Source organism: Portunus trituberculatus, chromosome 43 (assembly GCF_017591435.1).
Source record: "Portunus trituberculatus isolate SZX2019 chromosome 43, ASM1759143v1, whole genome shotgun sequence".
NCBI lineage: Eukaryota > Metazoa > Arthropoda > Malacostraca > Decapoda > Portunidae > Portunus > Portunus trituberculatus.
The window spans coordinates 6,036,146-6,045,595 of record NC_059297.1 but is presented as its reverse complement, the minus strand read 5'-3'; positions in this window follow the sequence as shown (position 1 = coordinate 6,045,595).

Sequence of the window (9,450 nt, the reverse complement as noted above, 5' to 3'; positions counted from 1 at the left end):
GAGAGAGAGAGAGAGAGAGAGAGAGAGAGAGAGAGAGAGAGAGAGAGAGAGAGAGAGAGAGAGAGAGAGAGAGAGAGAGAATTATACAAGGGTGTAAATTAGGCGCATTTCTTTTTATATATTTTTTTTCAGTTTATTTGGGTGATAATTATTTTGTCCCTGTTCACATAATACATTCACCCTGGGGATAGATGGAGGGAGCAGATATCAATACTCTGCAACAGCAACAAGCCTCCTGAGACACTTCTGACAATATTTCTTAATAAACATCTGCTCAAGGGGCTTTTTATCTTTTTATTTATTTATTTCTATTTGAGAGAGAGAATCATGGAGACATGCCATGTAGGAACAGCTGAGATCCTCAGATTGGCCACTTTGATGGCTGGGGAACTCATTTATCTCTATCAATGTAGAAATAATATGACAAAAACTTTTGAATTACTGGAATGCAATTCACATAGGCATTTGTAGTAATAACCATTTGACATTTAACAATTTTCTGAACACAATATAATGTTTAGTCAAATGTTGAAGTATTTAATAAATTTACTGATGCATCTTTAGGTCATCAGCTGAACACCTTGGCCATGTCTTCCCTGACTGAGGGATGTTGTGACCCTGCCAGGTCATGTGGGGAGCCTTACGTAATGTACATGGTCTCTCGCATCAACGTGGTGCTCAACCTAGCCTAGTCTCTAAAAGTTAATAATAATTATCATAATAATAATAATGACAATAATGTAATGATGATAATAGCAACAATAGTGGTAATAATAATAACAAATATAATAATGATAATAATAATAATTACCATAATAATAATAATAATAATAATAATAATAATAATAATAATAATAATAATAATAATAATAATAATAATAATAATAATAATAATAATAATGGTAATAATGAAAAAATACATATCCTTATCATACGGTCAATGGACAACAATTCTGTAACAAGGCTTTACTTCTGTAGGATTATGAAACCAACCTGCCCCTTGTACAGTGAGAGACCATATAGTCAATCAACGTTACAGACCCATGAGTTGACTTTTCTATACATATTTTCATTTCAGTCCCCTCTTGAGTGTGTAACACATTGGCCTACAAGAACACACATCTTTGATATATATATATATATATATATATATATATATATATATATATATATATATATATATATATATATATATATATATATACTTCATTTGAGGCACATGAACAGGCTAAACAAGGCAAGTAAAGCTCATATATGCTTAAGTGAATCACAGTTTAAAGTCAAGTCATTATAGCCTTAAACAAGACTATAATCAACTGGATGGTGAGCAGGACTCTTCCAACACATCATGGAAAAGTATCCTGACATTATTTTGTTGTACTTCCTCAGTGAGGTTAAATACCTAGCTTAGCCTGAAATCCTGTAGCACCAAGGAAAAAGAACACCTGGCAACTTGGCCCTTACATGCACAATTAGAAATTAATATGGAATATGTTCTTGCAAAACCTATGGAAAGACATCCCCACTATGTGCTTGTGTCTGTGTGTGTACTGGAGTGTATGTTTCTTTGTGTGAGTACAGGAGTGAATGAGTGCTTGGAAAGATAAGTCAGTGTTCATAGGCAACTGCTCGTCATGTCAGAACTTAGTGTCCTCAAGTTTTACTTTATTTTTGATTGATAATATACATATGAAACAGATTACATAGTTTAAACTGCAAGAAGATTGATATCATTTGGTGACCATCTGAATAGAGCAGGCCACACATAACAGCAAATGTTTATAACCATAATTAGGTGTGTTCTCTTTTCCAAGACATTCACTTCTAACAGCTTCTTTAAGTTGCAGCAAACATGACATTTAAGCTAACTTGGTTCCATATTGTAAGGTATTCTAGCAAGTCTACAGGATCTGACATTCGAGCAATTTGGAATCACTGTACCTTGCCAGCACAGAGGCTTCCATATGTCCCATAATAATTTATATACAGCTCATCTTCATTAAAGCTATCAAGTAGTAGTTCTGCATTTCATCTCTACTTTTTACTTTCAGAATACAAATATCTGAACAAGGCCAAATTTATGAAGCCACAACTTGCATGATGCATGGCAAGGAATATGTACTTAATAAACATCAATATCCTCATGAGTTCAATGAATGACTAGGACATCCCAAAATTTCTATTCTCAAGTATGGTCTACACACAAATATTTCAGAGTTAAATCCTTCACAAGTTACTGCACAATTCCCTTGCAAATACATAATATAAAAGCCATCAACAAATTAGTTAAGGACATATGTTTTAAGAGATACTACCACACAAGGCAGATAACACAGATTGAGCAACTAATTAGAAATATAACTCCTCATAATCTCTGAAGCCATTAAACACAAAAAAATTGAAGTTGATAGTGAAACAAATTTTTTGCCATTTGGTATTACCCCTTTTGTATCCGTGTCTACTTTTAATACTATAAAAGGAAAGTTGAGATGCTGCAGAGCATCACTAGACTTAAAACTGCCTTTACAACCTAACACAAATGGGAAAATCTCATGACACAGTACAATGCAAGCCTGACAATATGAGACACTGCCACAAAGGTGCAGTGTGATCATTTACAATTGTTCCTTAGATTTGTGTGGTACATTGTAGTCAAGGATCCTTAGCTATAACTGGAGGACCTACTTGTGTTTTTAATGATAGTCACCAGTGTTGGTAAGAAATACTTGTTTATACTATTGCATATGGACTCTTGCTGTGAAGTATGAATGGGATGAAAGAGAAAACAATAATAATAATGACAATAATGATTGCAATAATGAATAATGGCAAATTTTTTTTAAATAGTAATGATAATGATAATGATAATGATTGTGGGGATAATAATAATGATAATAGTAATAAAAATATAAATAACAATAATAATAATAATAATAATAATAATAATTAATAACAATGCAAGTATGCATACGTGAGTGTTTAAGACAAAAGTACATATCATATATTTCTTAATGAGCTCCAGAAATGAAAGAACACATCATTCTGAACTGAATAAATCTGCTTTTCTGTATTTGTCTGCTCTGGTTCGTAAATTCCACACAATATCAAAATGACGTAAATACTGTCATGTATTTGTTCTGAGGATATTACAAAGGAGCTACATGTGTGCTTGTTGCTTGGAGGGGAGCATTTATTGTCATTACTAATATTATTATTATTATTATTGCTAATATATTCATCATCATTGTTTTCTTAATGCTTTAGGTTAAGTAAATACATATATATCCCCAGATAGCTAGTTCTGAATGATGTTTGGTACATTATGTATGTTAGATACATTAGCTATGTGGTAATACATCATTAAAGTACCAAACAACCATGGAAGCTCCCTGAATAGTTACTTAGGTTTGGCTTACCCCAAACTAGGGCAATTCTTGCCTTCATAATTTTATGTTTATCTGCTGAATACTCATTTATTTAGAATAATTCCATCTATAAGGTTCCTAACATAACAAACTAAAAACTTTTCTTTAAAAAATTTAAGTAATTTCACATAGTCAGTGGCTATATAAACTGGAATATATGATAAATACATGCAGCAATTGATACCTACTAACTGCAATGGTCTGTGTCTCCTGCTGCTGTATTGCATCTCAAAATTAATTTTTTAAAGTTTGACTAGCATGAAAAAATTTATATATATGCATGGAATATTTTCTTGCTTAGAATATTATTGCCTTTCATTTCTGGACTTATAATAAATAAATAAATAAATAAAAGAAAAAAAATAAACTAATAAAAAAAACTTGTTCATACTTAATGTATCTTACCAGATGGAAACCTAGTCTCAAAGAGGTAATGGAACAAAGATGGAGTGGCCAAAGGAGAAAGAAAGAATAATTAGTTTTAACATGGAGAGGTAAAGAACTGTGGATTAAAGGCCAGACTAGAGTGAAAGAAATCTTAATTACAGCTAAATTAATAATAATAATAAAAAAGTGAGCATAGGTAGGACACACCAGGTAATACCACTGGACAAGACAACAGAAATGCTAATGGATGGAAACATAAGTCAGAGCAGATGTGATGAAGCAAGAAGTTTAGTGAGGTGACTTTGAACAGACAAGTGGTGGCATGATCCTGGTCATGCAATGAAATTTTAATGTGGAAATTGTCAATGATGATTAAATGAATGTAAGGCAAAAGTGCAAAACAATCACAAAATAAGGTGATTTGAGCAAACACAGTACAAATAGAATACATTTATCTGTAGTCCTGAGATGACTACTTGCAAGAAGAGCAAAATCCATTGAATGTAAAGGTTGAAGTATTTCTTTCCTTAAAAGACTATTCATATTACAGGGAAATTTTGTTGGAATACAAAACCTATTTCTAACAAGTACAAAAAAAAAATAACACTGAATTTAATATAAAGAATGACAATACTCATCTGTTTTTTTCTTCAGGAAACTTTTGATATACACTTAAAAGTTGGTAAATTAGAGTAATGAGCCAAAACTCACCCTGGCAGTGTTGCATCAGCTGCACATTTTTCTACTGTAACTCATGTATCAACTTTAAACTGTAGTAATGAATGTATGGTTTTATGTTTACTGGTGTCAAGAAACAGTGACAGTGATAACAAGCATGTACACAAAACACAGGAATGGAGTTAATTTACATTACATATTTCACTGATATATAGTGTCTGCATGGGTTTATTTTTAATTTCACGTGTGCCTGGATCTGTATCTTTAAAAATCTTACTTGTAAAAATTGTACTCTACAGCAAGAGCATGTGACACAGAAGTATAAGCTAAGTGACCTTACAAGTACAGGCTAACATTGTGTCTCAGCTGTGTGCCGATCATACCTCATATACATACAATAGTGTCTACACATCTTGCCATTTCTTTTCTTCTCTTTTGTGTGAATACTGCATTGAGTAGGAAACCAACCCTTCCAGCTATCCATACACATATTTGGTATTCAATACATACTAAAGATCATGTCATAGTCACCTTTCTGAACAAAGCTCAGGTAAGTGTCTTCCAATATATCTAATATTGCACAACTACAAATTACTCGAGATGTTTATCATGACATTTTTCTTGTAGATATGATGAGTATACATCAATGAGTTCTTTCTTAAAATGGTATAATGATATACCCAGCTATTTGGAGTAGCATGAACTAATGTCAGTTTATACTGTATAAATCAAGAAGGTATCGTCAACTGTGGTTCTTGTGGCTGAAAAGATGGCAAGAATTATCAGTTTTTCCTTTTTCAATTTAAGGATACAATAATATCCTTCCCCTGATTATGCATTATTGAAGAACTGTCAAGTAGATATTTGTTTTACATAGATTTGACTTCCAATAAACAGTTTACTCTGGAGGTTGATTTAAACAACAACGGATCTTATTGTTACTTTTCAAAGTGCTTGTGATATTGTGATATCCTTTTGTAAAACTTTAAAATCCATAAAACATCACTTATATAATCATAACATCTTTGTTGATTGATACTAAAATTTTATAATTGGAACATTGTTTATTACCTAAATGTTCTTAAAAATATTTATGCAGGCAGTTAATTAAGGACCATCGTAATATTAGTTTGATCAATGTGATAATATTCAAAAGCTTATTGTCATGTGTTTTATCTACTGTTGAAACTAAGGAGCACATTGAGCACATCATCCCATTATAGGACCTAAAACTGCCTGAGAGGAGCATGACATGATAAGAAAAATGCCACACCAACAAGTGATGCTCTTGAGAACCAACACTTTCACTTCACTACTCTGGTAATGATTAGGAATGGATATTTGTATATGTATGTATGTATGTGAGAGAGAGAGAGAGAGAGAGAGAGAGAGAGAGAGAGAGAGAGAGAGAGAGAGAGAGAGAGAGAGAGAGAGAGAGAGAGAGAGAGAGAGAGAGAGAGAGAGAGAGAGAGAGAGAGAGAGAGAGAGAGAGAGAGAGAGAGAGAGAGAGAGAGAGAAAGGGGGAGGTTAGATCATTAGATATAGATAAAAAGATTCAAATGAAATGAAAGGAAATACCATTACTAAATATTTTCATGTCATGCATACACAAATATTCAAAAATAAAAGTGTTTGTTGGGTGTGGTGTTGTACTTAGGTCGAGTTACAAAATATCAGCAACAAGACATCACATCGACCTTGCTTAGCGATGTGTACGTTCACATAGTTACTCTATTTTCTGCCTATTATTAGCCTATAAAAATCTACTCTTCTCTTTTTCATGAAGTGAGCAATTATGTTTTTGAACAAAAGTATCATATTGCTGTAAAAAATATGAATACCTTTTCAAGTATTCAAACAAGAATGCAAACGCTTTGATTTCTAGCAACAATAATTCAAATACAAAACCCCTGAAATGTTGCATTTAAAATGTATTGGTATATAAATATCAGATACAAGTATACTGTCCAAGTAATGGAATAAGTGTAAATATACATTATATGTTTCCTGTCAATTAATTTCTTAACTGCTTCCCCAGTTCTGATTCCACTGCTAATTCATATCTCCCTAAATCTCTACCACTACCAACAGTGTGTAGTTTGGGTGTCTTAATGTGACAGTTAGCAGGAGAAAGATGTGATTCTTCCATTTCTGAATGTGACATTGAATATAACTATAGCAGCAAAAGAGGGTAAAAATGCACACTACTTGTTTCATTGATATGCTGAGGTTTAGCACAGTAGATTTTATCACTGTATTATTTTGTATAACACTTTAGACATAATGTAAGCATTACTAAAAATCAACAATTATCAGTTTCATTTTGCCATTATTGAAACCACCTTGCTGTGAAGATTTAAAGGAGGACCCACCATACATTATGGAATTTCACTCTCATCTGAATCCACACCACAATGAGATCAGGATGATGGCAGAATATCAGCATCCCTTGTGCCTCACTTCTTAATGTTTCATGTGGCAAGATAGCACTGACATCCTTTTTGCCAAGGTTTGATTTGGACATGTGGTATTACTTTTTTAATTCCTAGTTCTCAGAGGTAGATTCAACAATAAATTTACCATTATATACCACACTAAAAACAAAGAAGCATTTTCATTACCTGAGATTTCAGAACTTTAGTTTATGTTTGTGAAGCTTACAGTTTCATGTTATAATTGATCATATTTCTCCGATGACAAATTAATGAGTCATTTATCACTAGAAGAAAAGCATTATGAAATGAAATCCACAGTCAGCTGTAAAGGTGGCATGAACATATCAAGACTTTTATAATGACTTAGGTGAAAATATGGCAAAGGGATATATAAAAGTAAGGTAAATGCTGTACTATAACAGAATGATTGTGTCGAGAAGAGAAAGAAAGGTAAAAATGACACTAGAGTGACCCAATATCATGTATATGAACAAAAGCAAGCGAGATGTTTTGCTGTGGCTGTGTCCCTCATGGTTGCTCTTTAGAACATGCATTAAAATTGACAGAGGCAAACATATTGATACATATACAGGCATCTAGATGTAGTACACATTTCTATTACATGAGCTCCATATATATATATATATATATATATATATATATATATATATATATATATATATATATATATATATATATATATATATATATATATATATATATATATATAATAGTATGCTATATATGTTTTACTACATTTACAAAACATAATGAGAGAATAAATGACAAAGCCAAGAGCCATATTCTCAAGTGTTTTGGTGTCTTCTCTTGTGTGCTATTATGAGACTCTAGAGGAAATTACTGCAATTTCTTAAGGATGTTTTCATGATTCCTACAATATTCTATCAAATGTTCTGTATCATAAATGAGAGAACATGATGAAAATCTGAGTCACATGTAGCTTTCAAAAATATTCTAAATGAGAGAATAAAATGATGAAGAACACAAACCGGTGTCCTCACCAGCCCACTGAGGTGCTGGCTCTGTCAACATCAGCTTAACAAGATTCAAAACACATCATAATGTACTGTGATTCCTTATTCATATATCTAGCATATGAAATGTAGTTTGTTACTACAACTTTTCCTTAGAAGATAAAAGATATTCAGTAAGATTTTACTCTTTCACCAGTCTCTATTCCACATAAAGCATTTTTTCCCAGTATTTTTTGGCGTGTTTATAATTTATGTTTGTTGTTTTCCACAAATATTTTTTTTCCACTTGACCTCCATCCCTCGGGAACTAAAACAAAAACTAATCAAAAATGGAATGAAATTTACCAAAATAAATAGTTTTGTTCTAATAAATGACTTACACAGCAATGACACTCACTGGCAATGTCCCCAAGAAGATTGGCTTCTGTTTGCCTATCATGGCCAGCTGGCTGTCACATAACACCACATAACCTAATCTGACCAAACAAACAACTATAGCAAACTAATCTGATCTAAGCTAACCTTGAATCACTCAGAATGTGAAGTTCTGTCTGATAAGAAAGGTAAGTAAACCCATGTTGAGACTGGTGTGAGTGAAATAATACCAAATATTTTCAACTTATTATTTCTTTAAATGAATAACATGGAATTCTTCCCTAAATTTTATCACATACCTGTAAATGAAAATTGCTATGCAGTGATAAATGAACTGTTTCTATCCCATAATAAGAGAAAGCTCAAATTTTTTGGGAAAAGATAAAAGTTGGGGACATGCTATTGCTGTGGATGGCCTTGGTACTCATTTCCATTTCACTGGCTTGTGGATGACCTCCCCTAAATGAGAACACAGGTGGCACAGAAAGACATGTGGCTTTCCATGATTTACATTCCCAGGGTTTCCTAAAGTATCTGCTTATTGACCAAACCAAAGGAAGGATGAACAGATAGTGAGGTGTGCACTGACTGCCCCAGCCTGGATTTGAACCGAGGCCCATGGATTCATAGTCAAGGAAGCTTGTCTCTATGGAGGTGGTGTTGGTAGCAATAGTTTGATTATTTAGGGTCTATATTGACCTAAACTTTGTATATCAAAAGCACTTGGGCAGTCTGTAGTCATTGGACCTTAAAGAAATTGTTAGAGTATGAAACATACCAATTACTATCCCATAATTTGTTTTGACAAATTAGAATGGTCTTGCATTTTCATAAAAAAAAAAAAAAAAAAAAAAAAAATTAGCATCTTAATTTAAAGAAAATGATTGTCAAGATCCAATATATTACCCATCATTTCCACATCTCTGATAACACAAATCTTCCTTCACTTGAGTTCTAATTATTCATATTGTTATTTTACTTAATGAAGGGAGATAATTTTAAGATAGTATTATGAATAATGATGTGATTCTTTTTGAGGTTCAATACTCACTGAGAAAGGAGCATTTTTTTTTTTTTTTTTTCAAATTATCTTTAGATATAGTGTAAAATAATATTACAGACTAAATGCTAGAAACTACATTTTACTTTCTCCCA